Source organism: Camelus bactrianus, chromosome 5 (assembly GCF_048773025.1).
Source record: "Camelus bactrianus isolate YW-2024 breed Bactrian camel chromosome 5, ASM4877302v1, whole genome shotgun sequence".
In the NCBI taxonomy this organism is placed as follows: Eukaryota; Metazoa; Chordata; class Mammalia; order Artiodactyla; family Camelidae; genus Camelus; species Camelus bactrianus.
In genome coordinates this window covers 100,328,365-100,348,370 of record NC_133543.1, presented here as the reverse complement: position 1 = coordinate 100,348,370, position 20,006 = coordinate 100,328,365, and positions in this window count along the sequence as shown.

Below are 20,006 nucleotides of genomic sequence, written 5' to 3'. Positions count from 1 at the left end.
CAGACACTTGCAGAAGGCAGACCAGGTGAGGACACAGCCAGAAGACGGCCACCTGCCAGCCAGAGAGGCCGGAGAAGGAACCAGCTCTGCAGACATTTTGACCTTGGCCATCAGGCTTCTGGGTGGTGAGGAAATACATCTCTGCTGTTTCAGCTGCCTCGAGGTGTCAGGTAGCTAGAGAAGTGGGGGCCCCGGGCAGGCAGGCGGGGGAGAGGGAGGATGGTCCGGAAGGTGGTGGTGTGCCTGCCTTCAGCATAAAGGGGCTTTGCTTCCTCTAAATGAGCGCCAGCAAGAAACTGGTTAGAACCTGACAGCCGTAACTGTGCGGTGGCGACAAGGACCTAACCGGACGTGACCCAGTGCTCGCTGTGATGTAATCAGCAGCGCGGTGTAGGGCCGCCCACCCCACCACGGGTTCTTCTGCCTGCATCGCGCGTAAGGGCACGTGCAAAGGGGGCGAGCGAGACTCAGTGCTCCAGGGGCAAGAGCTGTCCGTCCGTCCAGAGACCGCCTGCGCGCGAGGGTGTGAGGGGCGGGGGGGCGCAGGCCGCGGCTCTCTGCCGGGGGTCAGCCCGCCTCCCGCTCCTGCAGGCGGGCCTTCCCTTTGCTGGCAAGTCTTTTAGAATCTTTCGCGACACGACGCTCCATCTCCCGTCTGATTTCTTCTCTTTTGGGTGCGACAAGAGCTGGGGTCTTTCCCCTTCCCCTTTGGGGTAAGAGTGTGGTGTTTTGTTCCAGCTGCCCCGGCAAACGAACACAACGATGGGTTCCATCAAGTTGTCTTTTACCCAAGAAGTTCTCCCCCCGGGACAGTCTGACCACCACAGTTGCACCAGCTTACCTGACACGGCCCCCCGGGTCACCCGCACCGTTGTTCCTGTCCTGGGGAGTGGCCTCGGGCAGCTGTGGGAAGCCGTCCCTTTCTGACTCCTGCAGGTGTCTTTGGAACTTACTTGTTTCCTTTACGTAAAATAGAGGGAATACATTTATCTAATGGAGTTTTCTCCAGACTGCTCTGATTTATTGCTATTAATAGGATTATCAGTGCCGTTATTAATCACTGAGCACTGGAGGTGTCTGCGGAGTCACCACCCCATTTGGGATCAGAAGGAAATTCTCCTCTGCTTTTCTGACCTTGTTTCAAATTTGGGAATCCTCCAGGGCCCAGCTCCTGCGGGATGACGGCCCCCTGACGATGTTTCTCTCGCTGACACTCTTGGCTTCGTTATGGGCGATCACGAGAACAAACAGGAGGCTGTGAAGGGAGACACTTCAAAGGACGCAGAACCCCGGTCCTCCACCTGGAGACTTGCATGTGGAATTAGCACTTCACGTCTCTGGTGGGTCCTTCCTGCTCGTTAGAGTCCAACTGTATGTCCTGTTTCTTAATTATCTTCTTCGCACCTCAGTAGGCTTATTCTCAGTCACACGAAGGCCAGCGCTGGATGGGATATTAAACTTTACCTTGAGTTGATTGAAACCCAGACCGCGGCTGGGCCAGGGAATAGCGTGGTGGGTTTGGGAGCCCAAAGGCGCGCTGAGAAGTGAATCCTGAACACACTGAAATGTCACTCTAAAGGATTTACCTTTGTAAAATATGGAAAGAATGTTTTGTAAACATTTGTAAGATATGCTGGATTTCCTCCTTTTTCCCCATCCTTCCCTCCCTCCCCTCCCTTTCTATTCTTCCCTCCCAGCCCCCACCTCCATCCCCTTCCTCCTTGAGCTACTCACACACCTGCACCCCCTCACGCCTGCACCCCCTCACGCCTGCAGGCACCTTCATCACTGGGTCCGGGCTCTGTGCCGGGGAAGACAAGAGCGCTCACCATCCCGTGGGAAAGAGGGAGGCTCCTAGGACTTCACTGGGCTGTGTGGTGACTGGATGCTCTTCAAACTCAATGCCCCAGGACCAAAGTTTTAAACACATGACACAGTTCCCGTCAGTTTGAGGGAGATGCTGCATTTTGGACTTTTTCACCCCAAGAATCAAGCAACAGGTCACTAGCAGGGCTTTGCCCTGTAAAGGGCACAGAATGGAGAGTGCGGACTCCCGGCACCCCTCACCACGCTGGAGGTGCTGCACCCTAGGGGGCGAGGCCACCGGAGCAGGGCTGGCCCTGCAGGACCCCGCGTCTCTGCGTGTGTCACTCACACACATGCGCACCCGGAGCGGCATAACTGAGCTCCTGTAGCTAACGAGGCGCTTTGTAAGCAGCAGCATCAACTGGAAAGCTGACTTGCCCATAGAAGGGAGATGTCATGAAATAATTAGGTGAGACAAAAATGCCCGTGAGTGGGAGAGTGTGACAGGGCTGACAGTCCAAATCAGTTATTTAAAAAGGCAGAAGCTGCACTTGGAGCAGCAGGACTCTCCTCTTGTCTGGCTCTGCCGTCTCCGAGGCCACCTTGGGAAAAGGACACATAGCACAAGATTCAAAACGCCTGGAAATGTCAGCCTGAGACGTGATCGACGGAGGTGGGTCGTCTCTGCCGCAGGAGTCCTGGGACAGACTGACTGCTGTCGCACACGCTGTCCTGGGCCGGGGCACAGGCCCTGCCCTGGGGAAGGGTCTAGTGGGCAGACCCCCCAGAGGAGCCGGGGACGATGTGATCTGTGGTATGGATGCAACCTGAAGGGGGACCCCGTCAGACCCTGGGTGTGGCGCCAAAGCAGGGACTCGGGGGCACATAAGAGCCTGGTTAGGAGATGACACAGAAGGACAGGGCCCAGGGAGACCATGGCAGGTGGGGAACTGGGTGTCAGTCGGGAGCGAAGACAAAGTGACCCAGGGAGTCAGGTGTGAACAAAGCAAGGGCTCCGGGAACCTTCTCCTGCTGAGCGCTGGCCATGGCCCACGCCGGCCAGCCGTCAGACATCACTGGGAATCCGCTTTAACGGGACTGCAAGCTCAAATCCTGCAGAGAAGTAGGGGACTCTAAGAAAGCCAACAGGTAAGGGCGAACAGATGGCATTATCAGAGCAGCAGCGAAGATGGGAAGTGGGAGGCAGGGGGTGGGCCCACAGGTTATGGAGCTAGTCAAGGTCAAACCCAGCTTTGAGCTCTGAACCATTTTGTTATGAACAGAGCGATTTGGGCTCCAGGCAGGAGGGGCGCCTGCGGAGAGCCCAGCGCTGTCCTGCGAGGAGAGCCGCCTGGTTGGGTTGCTGGGGAGCAGCGGGACCTGGGGAAACGCGCCCTTCGGAGTGAGGGCTGGGGGCTGGGGGCCGGTCTGCCTGAAAGCCCCGGCACCGCCGTGGGCGACACCGCGCTGGCGTCCCCTGTCCTCCCGGGCTCGCGCACAGAGCTGACTGAGCGTGGGAAGGCGTCTGGTGGCTGGTCCAGGGCCCGCCTGGTTCAAGAGCGCCACCGCTGTGTTCTCCTTTGAGTGGGTCTCACCTGCCCCCAAAACAAGTGCTTGAGGAGTTAAAACCCAGCCGAGGGCCCGCCCTCCTGGCCGTAGACCCCCCTCCTCCAGACGGCTTCCCCTGGCCGCCCGAGCTCCGTCTCTCGCGCTTTCCTTCCCTGGCCTCCCCTCCCTTGAGCTTGGTGCCTCAGCTCCCCCCGCCCCCGGACCCCGCCCGGTTAGCGGCCTCGGCCCCCCTCTGGCGCCGTCACTGGCCCGCGATGCTGTCGATGGCTCTAGGAAGACACCCTGCTCCCGACCCCGCCTGGAGGCTCCGGGAGCCCTTGACTCCTGCTCCAAGCTGAGCCTGTATTTGTCCCCTTGGACTCTAACGGCACTGTGTGCCAGGATCTGTCTCATTTTTTCCTGTTTTCTCACTTGTTTTGCTGCAGAACGTCCTCAAGGCCCTGACTCAGAAAGGGGGCCGGGGAGGACGTGTCCTGAGCCTTCACTTGGTCGAGCCTCAGGGAGGCTGAGGTGGGGTGTGGAGGTGCCCTTGAGGGGAGGGAAGGAGAGACCGCAGCCTTGTGCATTCAGCTTGGACCCCTTGGGGACCGTCACCCTGTGGGACGCGCAGGGCTCTTGCCTGGACCGATGCAAATCGTCTCCTCACCGGGCTGGAGGCAGAGCACGGGGAACCCGAGCCTCCCTCCGGTGGTCAGTAAGCGGTGGCACTAGCGGGGCCAGAGCAGAGATCGGGGCAGCGCTGGTGGGGGGGCGGGGCAGGGAGCAGCGCCCTGAGACAAGGGTGTGAAGCAGGTCGGAGGGAGAGGGAGGGCTTGGCTTCAAGGACTCAAGGAGGGGAGACCATCGGGGAAGCAGGGTCAGCGGGTCCAGTGGGCACGAGCACCTCGGGCCGTTTCCCTGGGCTGCTTGCTGCCCCGGGAGGGAGCGAGGTTTGCCTGTGACCTTCTTTGTCCGCACAGGTCACACTTGACATGCTTTCGTCAGTGTCTTTCTTTGTCTGTTAAACGGAGCGCTAATCTCTCTTCTCAGTCCAAGGACATTTCACCTTCAGTTCTCCCCTGGGTGACAGGTAGGAGGTGTGATGTTTTGATCTTACTTCCTCACAAAAAAGCAACCTCATCTTCTCATTCCTAAGTCTCCCAGCCTGCCTGCATGATGCCCTGTTACCTTCCCGGGCAGCTGCACCAAAGTACAGCAAACGGGGTGGCTTCAAACAACAGGCAGTCATCCTCTCACAGTTCAGGAGGCCAGAAGCCGGAAAGCGGAGTCTCCAAAGGGCTGTGCTGTCTCTGAAGGCTCCAGGAGAGATATTCCACACCCCTCTCTTCGCTTCGGAGTTGCTGGCCCTTGCCATTCTGGCTCGTAGACGCACCGCTCCCATCTCTGCCTCTGACAGCATGCGGCATCTCTCACATCTCACGGCACCTCACGGCATCCGCCTCCTACGTCTCTGTCTGTGTTTCTATCTTTTCCTCAGAGAAGGACATCGGCTACATTGGATTGGGAGCCACCTAATCCTAATTCCGATGGAGTGTGACCTCGTTTTAACTTAATCACATCTGCAAAGATCCTATTTTCTTTTTTAAAAAAATATTTTTTAGACAAAGAAACAATACATTTGTGAGGAACCGACAGAATGAATAAGCTAGGCTTTGAGTGATTAATGAGTGAAGAATCTAAACCGAGTCTGGGCTTGGGACAGCAAATTAAAGAAGTTACGGAGTTTGTGTATATCCAGGCTTGCCTGCCATTTCAATAAACAAAGGACGTTGCCAGTGGGTCCTAAAGCCATCAGCTCCCGCAGCCACCCCTGATGGTGCACCCTGGGGGGGTTCAGGATGGAGAAAAAGGGGACACTGGCCCTAGACAGCTAAGATGCATATCAAAGGAACGTTTCCACAAGCCCGGACACTTGCATCTTCCCATACGTAGAAAAGCACTAAAATCATGAACTTGAGACGTCTGTTTCTTGTGCTTGGCAGTAATTTTTTGATGTTTGACTATATGTGATTTTTTTTATCCTATTTTCAAGTAAGGTCATATTCACAGATACTGGAGGTTAGGTTTACAGCATATGTTTTAGGGGACACCATTCAACCCACAGCAGACCCCTCTCTTGTTCAGGTGGGTGGAGTCTGCCCCCGTCTGCACCCACCCCCTCTCATTCACTCTATCTCTTCCCCTTCAGTCCTCAAGAAACCCCTTCCTGTGTCACCCCGTTTCTCCCTGTCTCCTGGATCGTCCCCACATTTCCCCCTCCTGCCTGCCCGGTTCTCTGCTGCTCTTTATTCTCTTCCTCCCCAAAACCCTGTCTCCTTCCTCACTTCCCATTCTCTCCTCCACCCACACCAATCGCATTCTCAACCTGCCTACATCACCAAAACCACTCTTATAAGGCACCATGTGGGGAAACAGAAGACCATATGTCTCAGTTTGTCTGTTACAGGGCTGGCGCATGGCCTGTGGCTCTGGCTTCATTAATTGTGACTCCTTTCACTCTCAAAATGGCTCTGGTTTGTGTGATGAATTATACGGCCACCCTGCTGCTGACCTCCACATTGCCAAACCACATGGTCATTTCTGGCCTTCACCTCCCTTGATCTCTCAACAGAATGCGCCCCAGTTCATGACTTCCCCCTTCTTGAAAAGCTCTCCTCCCTTGGCTGTTGCACACTGTTCCTCTATACCGGCTGCTCCATGTCACACGATGTGGTTGCCATAGTGATGAGATGCTCAAACTGGGAGAGGATTTATGATGCGCTGGGGCCAAGGGATACATCTCTGGTACTTTTAAGCCATGTAAGGTGGGATTCTTGGTTAGAAGCACATGAAATGAACTCTGGCTAGTTTATACAAAAAGAACAATTCTTAGAAGGCGAGAGAAGCTTATGGAACCAATGGGAATCTATAGGCCCAGGCTTGGGAAAGCAGGAAGATACCAAAAAGCACTGGATGGTTCAGAAGTAAGTGGGAGGGAAGACGGGGAGACAGCGAGTGTAAAGGGAGTTAGAAACAGCAGGTGTGGAAAAGTCGGATCAAAGCGCTCGTCTCTTTTAAAGGCTGGGTGAGGCAAGAGCACACTTATTGACAGAGAGGGAAAAATGCACACGAAAAAGAAGGTTTTCTCTGATCATAATGGAATTAAACTAGAAATCAATAAAGAAGTATCTGGGAAAATCTCAAATATTCTCGAAGTAAACCAGAAGCATTTAAACAACCATGAGGCAACTTGGTAGTCACAAAGGGCATTAGTAAATACTTTCCACTGAATGGAAATGAAAGCACAACATATTAAGGTTTGTGCGATGCAGCTAAAGCAGTGCTTAGAGGGAAATTAATAACATTAAGTGCTTCTACAAGACAAGAAGAAAGGTCTCAAAACAATAATCTGTATTTCCACTTTAAGAAATGCAAGAAATTAGGGGGGAAAGGGGTAAATTAATCCCAAAGCAAGCAAAAGGAAAGCTCTAGTGAAGATAAGAGCAGAATTGATAAAACTGAAAATAGACAAACTATGGAGAAGGATCAGTGAAGCCGGTTTATGGTTCTTCACGAGAGGCGGGACAAGGACCGCGTGTGGGTGTGTCTGTGCGGACGTGGGTGTGGGGAAGGGCTCTGTGACCAGCTGCTGAAGGGATGTCTGGCTTCTCACTTTCTCTTGTGAAGTAGTGGGTGGTGTAGTCCGCTGAGAAGTGCACTGGCTCTGGGCTGGTGAAAAGAAGTGATGTTTTGGGGTATTCCCTGGCGGAGTGGGCGGAATAATTGTCCTAGTCTCCTGTTGCTGCTCTAACAAATTACAATAAACGTAGTGCGTTTAATGACACAAATTTATTCTTTTAGGGTCCTGGATATGAGAAGTCCGAATGGACCCTACTGGCAACAACAATCAAGGTATCAGCATGGCTTTGTTCCTTCTGGAGGCTCTGGGGAGAATCTGTTTCCTAGACTTCTCCAGATTCTAGAGGTGGCCCGCATTCCTTGGCCCCATCCTCCCACTTCGAAGCCAGCAGCGTCACATCTAAGCTCTCGCTTTCTCTATTGGACTGGCTTCTGTCATCGCTTCTTCTCTGACCCTCCTGTCATCCTCTCTTAAGAAGCCTTGTGACTACCTTGGAATAATCCAGAATAACCCAGGATAATCTCCCCCACCTCTAGTTCCTTAACTTAATCACGCCTGCAAAGTTCCTTTTGCCAAGCAAGGTAGCATTTTCCAGGTTTTGGGGACTAGGACACGGGCATCACTGGGGCTCTTATCCTCTACCATAGGAGATACCCAAGAACAAGCAGAAGAACTGAGAAGAAGCCCAGGTCCCGCTGGGGCTGGAGACCATGGACTGGCTGTGTCCTGAGTCTGCAATTTAGGAAATTTAGAAAATGAGACCAAAGAACCAAATGGTCAGGCTGCAGCGCTAACCCCGCTATGGCATTTGCTGGGTGTGTAGCGGCAGGATTGGGATACGGGGAGCAGGAGCTTTGATAAAATGGTAATTTATTTGCTAACAGTGGGATCCAGGGTGGGTTACCAGGGGAGGGAGTGTGCTCACAGAAAGGGAGGAAATAAATGTAACAAATGGTGGAAAAATGAATAATCCAGGGCTGCAGATATGAGAGACGGCATGATAAATGGATGCTAATAACTTAGGACAAACATTATTAACATAGAGTTTCTTCTTAATTCCATTCAAATGAATATCAATTCATCAGACTCAAAAGCAGGGTTTTCTGATATCATCACTTTCCCCTGAAGGCATGCTTTTAATCTGCTGGATACCAGTCAGTCAGAGGTCTCAGAATGAAAAAGGTATCTGCTTTCTAAGGAAGAAATTTATTACAGCTCATCTTGGCATCTAATTGTTTTCATCTGTCAGAAGTGAGCTTGTCACTCCAATATCTGAGCCGAGACACTGCTCGCCAAAGATCAGACAGGTCCACTTCGTTCTGTGTGCCATGAGTAATCATGTAACCTCAAGCAGAGGCACGGTTATTAATAGGCGACGAATACCCTTCAGAACCAAAGAGGAGGGCTTGGTAATTGTGAGTCTTGAAAGCAGAGTTTTGTGTGTAAGGAGTTTTGGAACCAAGTCGGGGGAACTAATTAAGAAAATTGGAGAATGATTCTCTGCAATTTGTTTAAGAAACAGGGACTTTTTCGGGTTTGTTTTTCCTTTTTTTTTTCCCCCATTTTAGACATAGCAGAGTGGAGCCCGCGTTTGGAGCCGGCCATACCATCTACCTGCTGGGGAGCCTGGATAGCACCTTGCCTGGCCTCCTGCAGTGTGGGGAGGGCAGAGGTATCTACCTTCTGGTTTTATTATGGGACTCTTGAGTTAATATTTGTAAATCGCTTAGCATAGCATCTGGCACAGATGTGTTTGTTAAATGAAATAAAAATTTTATCTAACAACGAGATTCACTGGAAACATTTTGTAAATACATAAGAGAACACTTTGCCTTGGTTCAGAACCAAGAGTGACTCATGTACTTTTCGACTTCACCTGGATGAGAGCCACTCCATGGTCCTCATCTGAGTCCCGTGTTCTTGACAGCTTTCTCCACCTCGTCAGTGACGGTGAATTTACTTCCCCTCCACACTTTGAATTGTAGAAAGTTGTCCATTTTGAACAATCTGTGTCGCTGACCACCTTCTACTTGGCTAAAAATGGAACGTCGCCAACCCAAAGGCAAACAGACGGCTCACTGGGTTGTGAAGTCCTTCTGTGCCGTACAATCTAGATACAGATCATCAAATCAAGACAAGGGACGTGGGAGGTGGGCCCCAGCTGAGCTAGCTGCTGGATGCGATGTGACTGGACATGGAAGCCCCAGCACAAGTCCTCTCACTATGATCGATCTGGCCGAGACCTGGTGTCCACTGAGGGATCCAGCCACAAGTCACTGTCAGGCGTCATTATACTGTCAGGGGAGCTTCCTCCAGACAGGCCAGATGCTTTCCATAATTCCAGGCATGTGAGCAAATTTCCAGGCACTGCAAGTCACCGTGCCCTCTGTCCCCTCAAAGGCACCAAAGGACTGTTGATTCTTCTCTGGGGACACATCCATTAAGTGTCGTGGTATATTGCAGGGGTTCCAGCATCAGACGATATCTGATTTTGTCCTTCCTCCCTGTGGCCCTGCTTCCTGTGCCTTCTGTTCCTGCTCTCCTGTTCATTACAGGACTTCAGAGCCCCATGCTGGGCTCTTCTGGAGGGCAGTTTGCATAGGTTCAAGGGGAGAGAAGGAAAAGAAGTTGCCTGCTATGTTTAGGAAGACCTCAGCGGCAGGCATGGCATTGTGGGAGCTCACCCCACCTGTTGCGGCACAGCCTCACCCATTGGTGCCCCATTCAGTGGCAAAAACCAAATGGGGAGGAGGTTCCATTTGAGTAACTCCTGAGAATCTCCAAAGTCCTCTCCCGCTCTGTTGTCTGGGAACTCCAGTCCACCAGCCGGATCCAGCTGCCTACTGACAGCTCCACAGCGGGTCACGTGTGCATCTGAGGCTGGATGGGCTGAAACCACCTGCTCAGGTGTAACTGCATGTCCTGGCCCCAGCCTGAAACTCATCCAGGTCTCCTGCGCTCAAGCTGCAGGTAGGTCTTACCCTGGATGCCTGTCCTGCCCTCACCCCTTCCTAAGAGACTCCTAGTTCTGAAACTGCCCCCGGCCCTGCACTTCCCTTTACCCCACCCTTCACCCCACCATCACCACCCTGTCCACATGCCCATTGCTCCTCGTGATTACCTGGTCACCATCTAAGTGGACTTCCCTGCAACCATCCCTCATCAGTGGGTCATCTTTGGAAACAGACCAGAGCCCATCACTGTCCTATCAAATCCTCCAGTGGAGTCCCTCACACCTAGATGACATTCTACACTCCCTGCCTCTGGAAGGCCTGCAGGTTTTGTCCCCGCCCACCTCCCTCCCATCTTCCCTTCCTGCATTGACTTTTGTCTGTTCCTCAGTCATATCAAGCTTCTTCTTGCCTTAAATCTTTGCAATCACTTGTCCCTCTGCCTAGAAATCTCTCTCCTGGCAGGTCAGTGGCTGGCACTTCCTTGTGGTTCAGATCTCAGCTTAAATGTCACTCCTGCAGGGGGCCACTTTGACCACCAGATCAAAATCAGATACCTCATCCCTCCCTATAACACCACCCTGTTGCGATTCTCCAAAGAGCCCTTAGCAGCAGCTACCATTTTTCTGTTTGTTTACTCATTTTGCTTCTGTCTTTGTCCCTGGCCCCCCTTAGAGTATCTGATCCAGGTGAGCAGATCTGTCTGGCTCATTGCTAAATCTCTGGCAGTTAGAGGTGTGCTTTGCCCGTAGTTGGTGCTCAGTAGATACTGATCAAATGAGTGAATAATTAGTCAGACCACTCTGTGCTCTTCCTTAACCACGTTTTTGGCTAACTGGGGAAACCAGTAGGGGCTTTGTTCTGGCAGGACCTTGTAAGGAAGTTTTCTCAGCCTCAGCACAATGGCCATTTGGGGCTGGATTATTCGTGGTTTTGGGGGCTCTGGCCATTGGAGCATGTTTACTAGCATTCCTGACCATTCCCCACTACATGCCAGCAGCAAACTCCACCGCCATCCCCAGGTTGTGATGACCCAAAATGTGTCCAAACGGTGCCCAATGTCCCCTGGGGAGCAAAATTCTTCCCCCGCCTCGCACCGCTTGAGAACCATCCCCACTGGAGAGCCATCCACACCTGCACATGATTGATGACACCCATCTCAAAGTGGGGGTCCCCAGACCAAGACTGTGATGACTGGCAGGGAAACTGGTGTATCCACGGGTGCAGAGCTCAGGCTGCGGGGCGGAGGGTCTGGCCCTGCTCCCAGCTCCCTCACACACCCGCTGGGTGAACTGGCTTAGCTCTGAGGACGTGGGCTTCCTTATCAGAATGGGGTGTATGTCCATGGGGTGGGTAGGAGACCAACCATGGGTCTGATGGGGATGAGTGGATGCAGACAGAGGTGGACGTGGTGACAGCAGGGTGTAGGAGCTGGACTACAGCAGGGGGCTCCGTGCAGCCGCCATTTCTGTCCCTTTCTGGAGGGGCGTCCTCTGTGCTGCAGATGCGCGCGGCGGGGTGGAGAAAGGGGACTTGGCAGTTCTCCACTGAGGCTTACATGCACATCCAGCTGACACACTGGCTCTAATCCCTGCTCCTTTGACACTCATTTTCTGGTTTTCACAAAGGCCGACTGTGCTCTGAGCAGCTGCAGCTGGTCGGGGCCCCCGGGAGGCTGTGGGAAGGGTCGCGGGCACCACTGGCAGCTGCAGTGCCTGTCTCTGTCCCCTCAGTGCTCAGCGCCCCCGCCAGTCCCTGGGCAGGGCTGTGCAGCCACAGGGACTCCCTCCGCGAGGAGCAGAGGTCAGTAGGGGAAGGGAGAGGAAAAGCAAGACGTAAGAAAGAGCATCTGCTTTCAAGAGTTACCTCTGAAGTCCTCTGTGAGGTCCAAAATCCTGACACCAGCAAACGCCTGCCCTGGGTGGAGGGAAGCCATGGGCCTGGAGCTCTCGGGAGACTTTCAAGTGGGAGAAGGAGAGAAAGCCTTGTCCAGTCTTCTCTTGGCTTTAAAACAACGGAGGCATGGCCACCTAGTTAGGTGGCTCCTAGGAGAGATGCACATCATTGTTTCCAACACATTTTAAATTACTGTAAATAGTGCCTAAAGTACTTGTCATACCTGTGTTCCGCGGGGACGGTGATGGAAGGAGGTGGAGCGTGGCTGGCGCGGGGACCAGCCTGGGCAGATGTCCGCCTGCAGGGCCAGCTCTCCTGGGCAAGACTCCTCAACAGGAGTGCGGCTCTTGGGGACGAGGGGGGCTCTGCCAGGACTGAGGCACAAGGATGTTGAGGGTCTTGGGAGCAGAAGCAGGTCTCCGTGAGAGCTGGCAGGGCTGGGGAGCCGGCCCAGGGGCGGGAAGGGGGGACCTCAGTGAGCAGGGATGCCCACAGGCTCTGTTTTCTCCAGCCCTTGTGTGTCTCTGCCTGGCGTCACCTGCTCCTGATGAGGAAGCAGCCTGTCCTGGGAGAAGATGGTGGTGGGACCCAACTTCGCAGCCTCCCACGCGCACCGCCCCAGGGGACAGTAATCACTGCTCCCGATGTCTGTGCGTTACTCCCAGGGGTGGACTCCGCCGGGGTCGTGGACCCCGTGTGGGGACTGACCTCATGGCTCCTGCTCCACCCCTGGGGCTGGGCCCTCTCTGAGCCCAGGGGAGCTGAGCTGTCACAGGAAGGAAAGTGAGAGGTGTCAGCAGCCAAACGTGGTGGGTACCACTGCCCTGCGTGGCTTCATGCCAACACAGCAGCTCTGTGCTCCTCAATTTATTTCAGTTCATTCAGAGAGGGAGGAGATTCAGCTAAACTTTTTTTGGGGGAAGTAATTAGGTTTATTTATTAAAATCTTTTTTAATGGAGGTGCTGAGGATTGAACCCAGGACCTTGTACGTGCTAAGCATGCGCTCTACCACTGAGCTACACCCTCCCCGCCTCAGCCAAACTTTTGAATTGGCTTTGAGTAAACCTGAGAGAAAACAAGAGAACTTGACTTATGTAGACACGAGCTGCAATGACTCGGGCTGAACCGCTGTTAGAGACTCAGAAGCAAAAGGTGGGGACGTACCCTGTCCTTGCTGGCTCCCAGGGTCCTCCCAGGAACCTTGACTGAGGACACCCACGGGGCCCCTTGTCTTGTCCTTTGCTATCATCACTGCAAAGTTTTAAGAACGAATGTACCAGCAATTATTTCCTGTTAGCAAACCCCAGGGAAAGACTGCTTGAACCATGTTATATAAGCTCCTGGTCCTGGACCAGTCACCTGTGGCCAGCGACTGGAACTCTGTGACCAGCTGGATGTGGTCCCTGGACCATCATTGTGGACAGGGACTCAGGATCAGAAGCAGCTCTGTTAGAATCACATGATTGGGAGGAGTGTTTCCCAGAGGGGCGGACAAGTGGACGGTGCCCTCTGCCAACTGAGATGGGAGCGGTGGCCAGAAGAGCTGAGGGTCTCCCCTCACTCAGTGGTGCATGTGGGTGTTCACAGGGCCTCCCACTGTTTGACTCCAAAGCCCTCAGCATCCTGATGAAAAATGATCCTGATTCATATTTAGTGGTCATTTTGACGATTTTGATGGAATTTTCTAGTAGGCAGCCTAGAAGCCAGTGCTGTGCCTGCAAGGGGTAGGCTCTTAATAAATGTGGATTAGGTAACCTGCCAGCTAAGTGATCCCACACCACGTCACGGCTTCACTGCACTCATGTGGTTCTCTCTCAATTTTACACACTGAGTAAGGATATTCCCAAATTAAATTTTAACTATTTATGCATCCGAAAAAAAATTCATTGAACATTTTACAAAGGGTATTGTATTACTCAGGGTTTTATAGAGAAACAACTAATAGAATGGAGGGGTGTGTGTGTGTGTGTGTGTGTGTGTGTGTGTGTGTATAAAGGCAGGGAGAGGGAGAGAGAGGGAGAGAGAGAGAGAGAGAGAGAGAGAGAGAGAGATATTTAATTTATTTTAAGGAATCAGCTCATGTGACCAGGGGGCCTGGCAATTCCAAATTCTACAGGGCAGGCCTTCAGCTGGAGACCCAGGGAAGAGAAGATGGTGCAGCTGAAGTCTGAAGACGGTATGGAGGGAGGATTCCTTCCTTTTCAAGGGACCTCAGTTTTTCCTTTTAAGGCCTACAGCTGATTGGATGATGCCCACCTACATTATGGAGGGTCATCTGTTTGGTCTCAGTGGTCTCAAAGTCCACTGATTTAAATGTTAATCACATCTAACAAATACCTTTGCAACAACATCTAGACTTGTGTTTGACTAAAAAATAGGCACCATGGTCTGGCCAAGATGTAACATAAAATTTGCCATCATGATGTTGAAGGTGGATTTCAGTACAATGGAACATTTATATTGTTTTCATCTTTAGGGATATCTTTCCTTGTTTGAATTAGTTTGAAGACAGAAAGTTTTTGCCTTCAAATGAAACCTGTGGTTCTTGTATTTTATACAATACAATAAATAAGTAAGTCTTAAGTCTTAACATTAAAAGACATTACTGGGATAAAAAGATTGCAATTTGTATAATACAGAACACAAGTTTTTTAAAAATCATGTTCCTTTATATAAAGAATTTCCTAAAAGTCCTTTCTTAAGGAGAACACTATTATTATAGCAGAGGGATAGCAACCGCTGTAATTAAGAGTGAAAGCATTTTTGCTGGGTCAGTGTTTACTTCTACGTCTACATATGAACTTTCAAAAATCTTCTCCTTTGGTGTCCTAACCTTTTATAGGTGATACATTTTAAGCCAAAAATAAAAGGCTTTTATTTTTATTTTTGAAGCTTTTGCAACTAAACAAATAAGGGAAAAAGTCCTAATGATTCACATGTTGGCATATAAGGTAGATTCATTCATTCATTCATTCATTCATTCTTCCATGAATCCATTTTTCCATACATTCATCCTTCAAATAATTATTGAAGACCTAGCATATTCTGGGCACTAGATTAGGTACTGGGTGAGCAACATGAATAAGAGAGAGCTACTACCTTCAAGAGGCTTATGCTCTAATAGAGGATAAAAGGATTTAAAAATAATGGCTCTACGTGTGGTAAGAAATATGGAGCTGATCGTTCTGGAGTACATTGGGAAGGCATCTAAGAATAGATACATTTAACAGAGCCCTTATGATATCAAGTGGTTTACAAATGATCTCATTTACTCCCCAGAGTGCTCTGGGATGTAGGTTCTACTGTTACCATCCCCCTCCTCTTACAGGTGAGACAACTGGGGCACACAGGTTTGGAATACCTTGCCCAAGATCTGACAGCTTGTACGTGCAGGAGCCTCCCCCTTGGTCTTGCAACCCGTCCAATAACGACCCTGCTGGGAGAAGAAAGGAAGTGATGGGTCTCTGTGTGTTGTACGGAGGTGGGGGGCACTGTAGGACGCAGCTGTTCAGGGGGAGTAGAAGAAAGACTGAGTGAGGGTGGTGGGGGCATTGTGAGAAGAGGTGGGGGGGGGTCTGGGGCCGGCGCCTTGGATTAGGTGGAGGACTGGCCAAGGGATGGGGGGAGAAGGAGTCTAGCACGACTCGGGTACGTGGTCGACGAGGGCGCTGTTACTGAATCGGGTTGGTGCAAAGAAGGCAAAGGAGGTGTGGTGGGAAAGCTGGCAAGTGTCAGCTGTGGCATAAACCTTGTGCAGTTGGTGGAAACACCCAGAGTGGCCGTATGCTTTGAAATCCCCGCACACTTTGAAATCTCTGAGAAGTATTTCTGCCCTGTCCCTCTGCAGCTGTGCTCAAGCCAGGAACCATGGCGTTGCCCCAGCTTCTCCTCGGCCAGCCTGCGGGGGGCCTGTGAACTCCCTTCAGATCATCTGCACACAACCAAAGATGGGCTGTAAAAGCCAGTATCCAGGGGTAATATGGAGGGAGAGAGGAGCCTGACGTGGTCCCTGGGGCACTCAGCTGGGGGCCGAGGGCAGAGGGCAGAGGGCACAGGAGGAGGATAGGGAAGGGACTGCCCCTCCCAGCTTCACTCACCAGGAGTCAAACCCCAGGCCAAGCGCTTCATCCAGATGGACTCTCAAAATACAGGGAATTTACCCAATTCACCCAGCAAACACCAGCTTTACGCCAACTTCCCTGTTCCACGTTAGCTAGAGTCCTAGTAACCATGTGCCCTAGCGCGCGTGGAAGCTATAGCGTCTGGGGAAAGAATGTTTCCTTCTTCCGGGCAGGAGGTACTCCCGATGCATCGCTTACTGAGCAAAGTGGCCATGAACCTTCCAACAGGGGCCCTCAGAGCAGGGGGCCGCAGCAGGGCGGCGCAAGGAGGCGGCGAGCTGTGATACATTCGATTCAGTCGGACTTGCTGAAGTGGCTTCCAGTCCACGTCTTCTAAAGTTTGCGACTTATTCTTAAGACCACACTGGTCTTTTCAGTCACAGTGGCTTTATGGGTTGTTATGGGTTGAGCTGGGTTTCCCCAATAGATGCTGAAGCCCTAACCACCAGTTTCTGTGAAATTGATCTGATGTTGAAATAGGATCTTTGCAGATGATCAAGTTAAGATGAGGTCTTTGCGGGGTGGGGAGTGGGGGGGATGGTTAATTCAGTATGACTGGTGTCCTTATAAGGAGAGGATCCTTGGACACAGAGACAGACAAGCACAGAGGGAAGACGACGGGGGTGGGTAGAGGGTGGGAGGGGATGGAGGGATGTCTGTTTATAAGCCAAGGAGACACGCCTGCAACAGAGCCTTCCCTCACAGCCCTCAGAAGGAACCAACCCTGCCAGCACCTTGATTTCAGACTGCCAGCCTCTAGAACCATGAACAAACCTTTATTTAAGTCCCCCAGTTTGTCGTGCTTCATTACATCAGCACTGGCAAACTAGTAAATGAGTTATCTCAAAATTTGAGTTATTGGAATCCATCATTCCTGTATCTGTGCTGGGAAACTGTCATGGCTGCTAGACTGGACCATCCATTAGGTAAGATTGAAAGGAAGACTGTGGGCCCACTGGGAGTGTACAGTCAGGGGCCAAAGAGCGTGGATTCTGCTGAGCAAAGCTGGCGGGATGGTGCGGGACTCTGGCAAAGTTGCATTTTGGTCATATTCCACGGTGGAACGGCCGTGCAAGCCAACCAGTCTTTCATCCCAGAGCCTGGCGTCCTGGGGCACGCCCTCCACAGGCTCTGGGAAGTGATTTCCTGCTGGGCACCCGAATCACTGGAGCTCTTGTCCGAAAGGCAGTTGCCAAGACTCCACCGGACCTACCCAGCCAGACCCCGGAGGGCGGGGTGGAGATGAGCTGGTGAAGAGACAGCTGCAGGGCGTGGGCTGCGGTGGGCACGGAAGGGGCCAGCGCTCTCCAGGAACCAGGCTTCACCTCGCTTCTGTCAGAGAAACTGCAACTCAAAAGCAGTGGGCCCCCAAGAGGGCCTCCATCTGCTGCAGGCTATTTCGGGAATCCTGTGACTGTTAATTTAGTTAATCATTGATGTGGTATTTAATAAAACTAGCATAGTTCCTTTTCTCTCCAATTATGAAACACTGCTATTCCCTACGCACCCCTTCAGCCTTTGCTGAGCCAATTAACATCATTTATTCAACAGGAATCTAGATGGCAATGGGGTACCTCAATCTGCGCACCCGCTGGGCTTTAACATTAAATTTACTTCGGCCGAAAGTGATGAGAGGCAGCCCTGTGAGGCCCTGGGAACAGTCATGTAGCCAGAGCGGATGTTCTCTGTCACATTTGGGTTTTCTCACTTTCTAAACAGAAGTCACGGTAACTGAGCGGCACCACTCTGGGCGAGAGTAGGCTGCAGGTATTAAGCGGGACCTCCAAACGGATGTACGTGCTGCAACAAGTGGGGAGAAATTGTTAAAAATTCAACAGTGAATATTCTGGATCAAAGTAAAGAAAATATTGGGTAAAGATGATAAGGACCAAAGTAGGACATGGTGTCCTCCGAGGTGAGGTGAAGTATGATGCCACAGAAGGAGACACGAATAGGGAATCAAAAAATCAGGTTTGGGGGGAGGGTGTACCTCAGTGGTAGAGCATGTGCTTAGCATGCATGAGGCCCTGGGTTCAATCCCTGGTACCTCCATTATATAAATAAATACATAAACAAACAAACAAATCTAATTACCTCCCCCCCTCAAAAAAAGAATATAATTAAGAAAAGAAAAAAAGAAGATGTGGTATATTTACACAATGGAATACTATTCAGCCATAAAAATGACAACATAATGCCATTTGCAGCAACATGGATGTCCCCAGAGAATGTCATTCTAAGTGAAGTAAGCCAGAAAGAGAAAGAAAAATACCATATGAGATTGCTCATATGTGAAATCTAAAAAAAAAACAACACAAACAAAGCATAAATGCAAAACAGAAACAGACTCATAGACATAGAATACAAACTTGTGGTTGCCAAGGGGGTGGGGAGTGGGAAGGGACAGACTGGGATTTCAAAATTTGTAGATACTGACAGGAGTATGCAGAATAGATAAGCAAGATTATACTGTACAGCACAAGGAAATATATACAAGATCTTGTGGTAGCTCACAGTGAAAAAAATGTGACAATGAATATATATGTTCATGTATAACTGAAAAATTGTGCTCTACACTGGAATTTGACACAACATTGTAAAATGACTATAGCTCAATAAAAAATGTTAAAAAAAAATTAAAATTCAGGTTTGCCTCCCAAATCCAGCCAAAATGCTACTTAATCTTATCACTGTTTTACCAATTATGAAAATCAGAATAGGAAGGGTTAAGCTAGAGAACGTGTGTGATTTTGTACAGTGTAAGGCTGTCTCAGAGCTGTCTGCATTAAACTTCAGTTTCTTTTATAATTCAAAAGAATAAGCTGTTCTTCAAAGTGTAGTTTCTATTTTGAGAAATTACTGAGAGTGATTTAATTAAAACCACGTAAGGTGTGTATTGACAATCTTCCAGAAGCGTGGTGACAATTGCTGACACCCAGAGCATCACTACTTAGTTGCGGTCTGTGGACCACCAGCCCTGACGTGACCTGGGAGCAGGAAGAGATGCAGAAACTCAGGTCTCACCCGCAGATGCGCTGGACCAGAACCCTCATTTAACGGGTTTCTGGGTGGATTATATTCACATTAGAGCTGAGAATCCCTGGTCTTGATTACTGGATGGGGGAAGGGGTTAAGGAGTATTTTGTTGGCTTATAGAAAAGTAGACATATTCCTGAGAATATAATAAATATATATGCATATACAATAAAACATAAAATACTATAGTATAACATAACATGATGTAACATATATATTCTAACAATATCTAATTGGGTTAAACACTCATCTTTTAGAAAGCAAATGGACAGTTCTCAGAAAACGGCAGCACAATTGTGAGATCTTTCTGAACCCCACATAGATACAGACATCTGCAAGGCAGAAGCAAAGTGGACAGACGACATTGACAGAAAAGCTAGGTGACAAGGGATTCCAATAACCTCCAAAATCCAGTTGATGGGGACATATTCCCAGCAGCGACCAGGTCTTGGTATTATCAGCGTCTATAGGGGTGAAGCAGAGGGAAGGAACAGGGTGTCAGGTGACTTTAGCAAAAGGGAACCCTCCAAGTAGCTAACAGGTGTTCACTGGAAAGCAGGGTGGGACAATCTGAGAAGAGTAAATTGGGATCTTGCCCCTGCTGCAGTCGCGGGTAACCGCCCGGAGCCCTCGGCGGGTCTGCCTGAGACGGTCAGTCTAGTCTCTGTGAACCTTTCAAACCGAGCCCCCTTTCTTTCCGTGTAGGGTCCCCCATTGAGGAGAAGCTGCCAGAACAGAATCCAAATTGAGCAGGATGAGGACACAGGGATGAAGGGGGAAGGTCACAGATAAAAACAGGAGAGGGACACAAAGCCAGGAAAATCTCAGAAAGCAGCTCCGCGTAGATATGTATTTTTTCACGTTATGTGATAACAATTCCTAAAGTTCAGGGTAACCAAATTCATGCAAAGATGAGCGACAGCAAAGCATAAGGTCAACTTCCATGCAAAGTTACCATAAAGGAAAGAGATTAAGAAATGGAATAACACCCTTGAGTACTAAAAAAC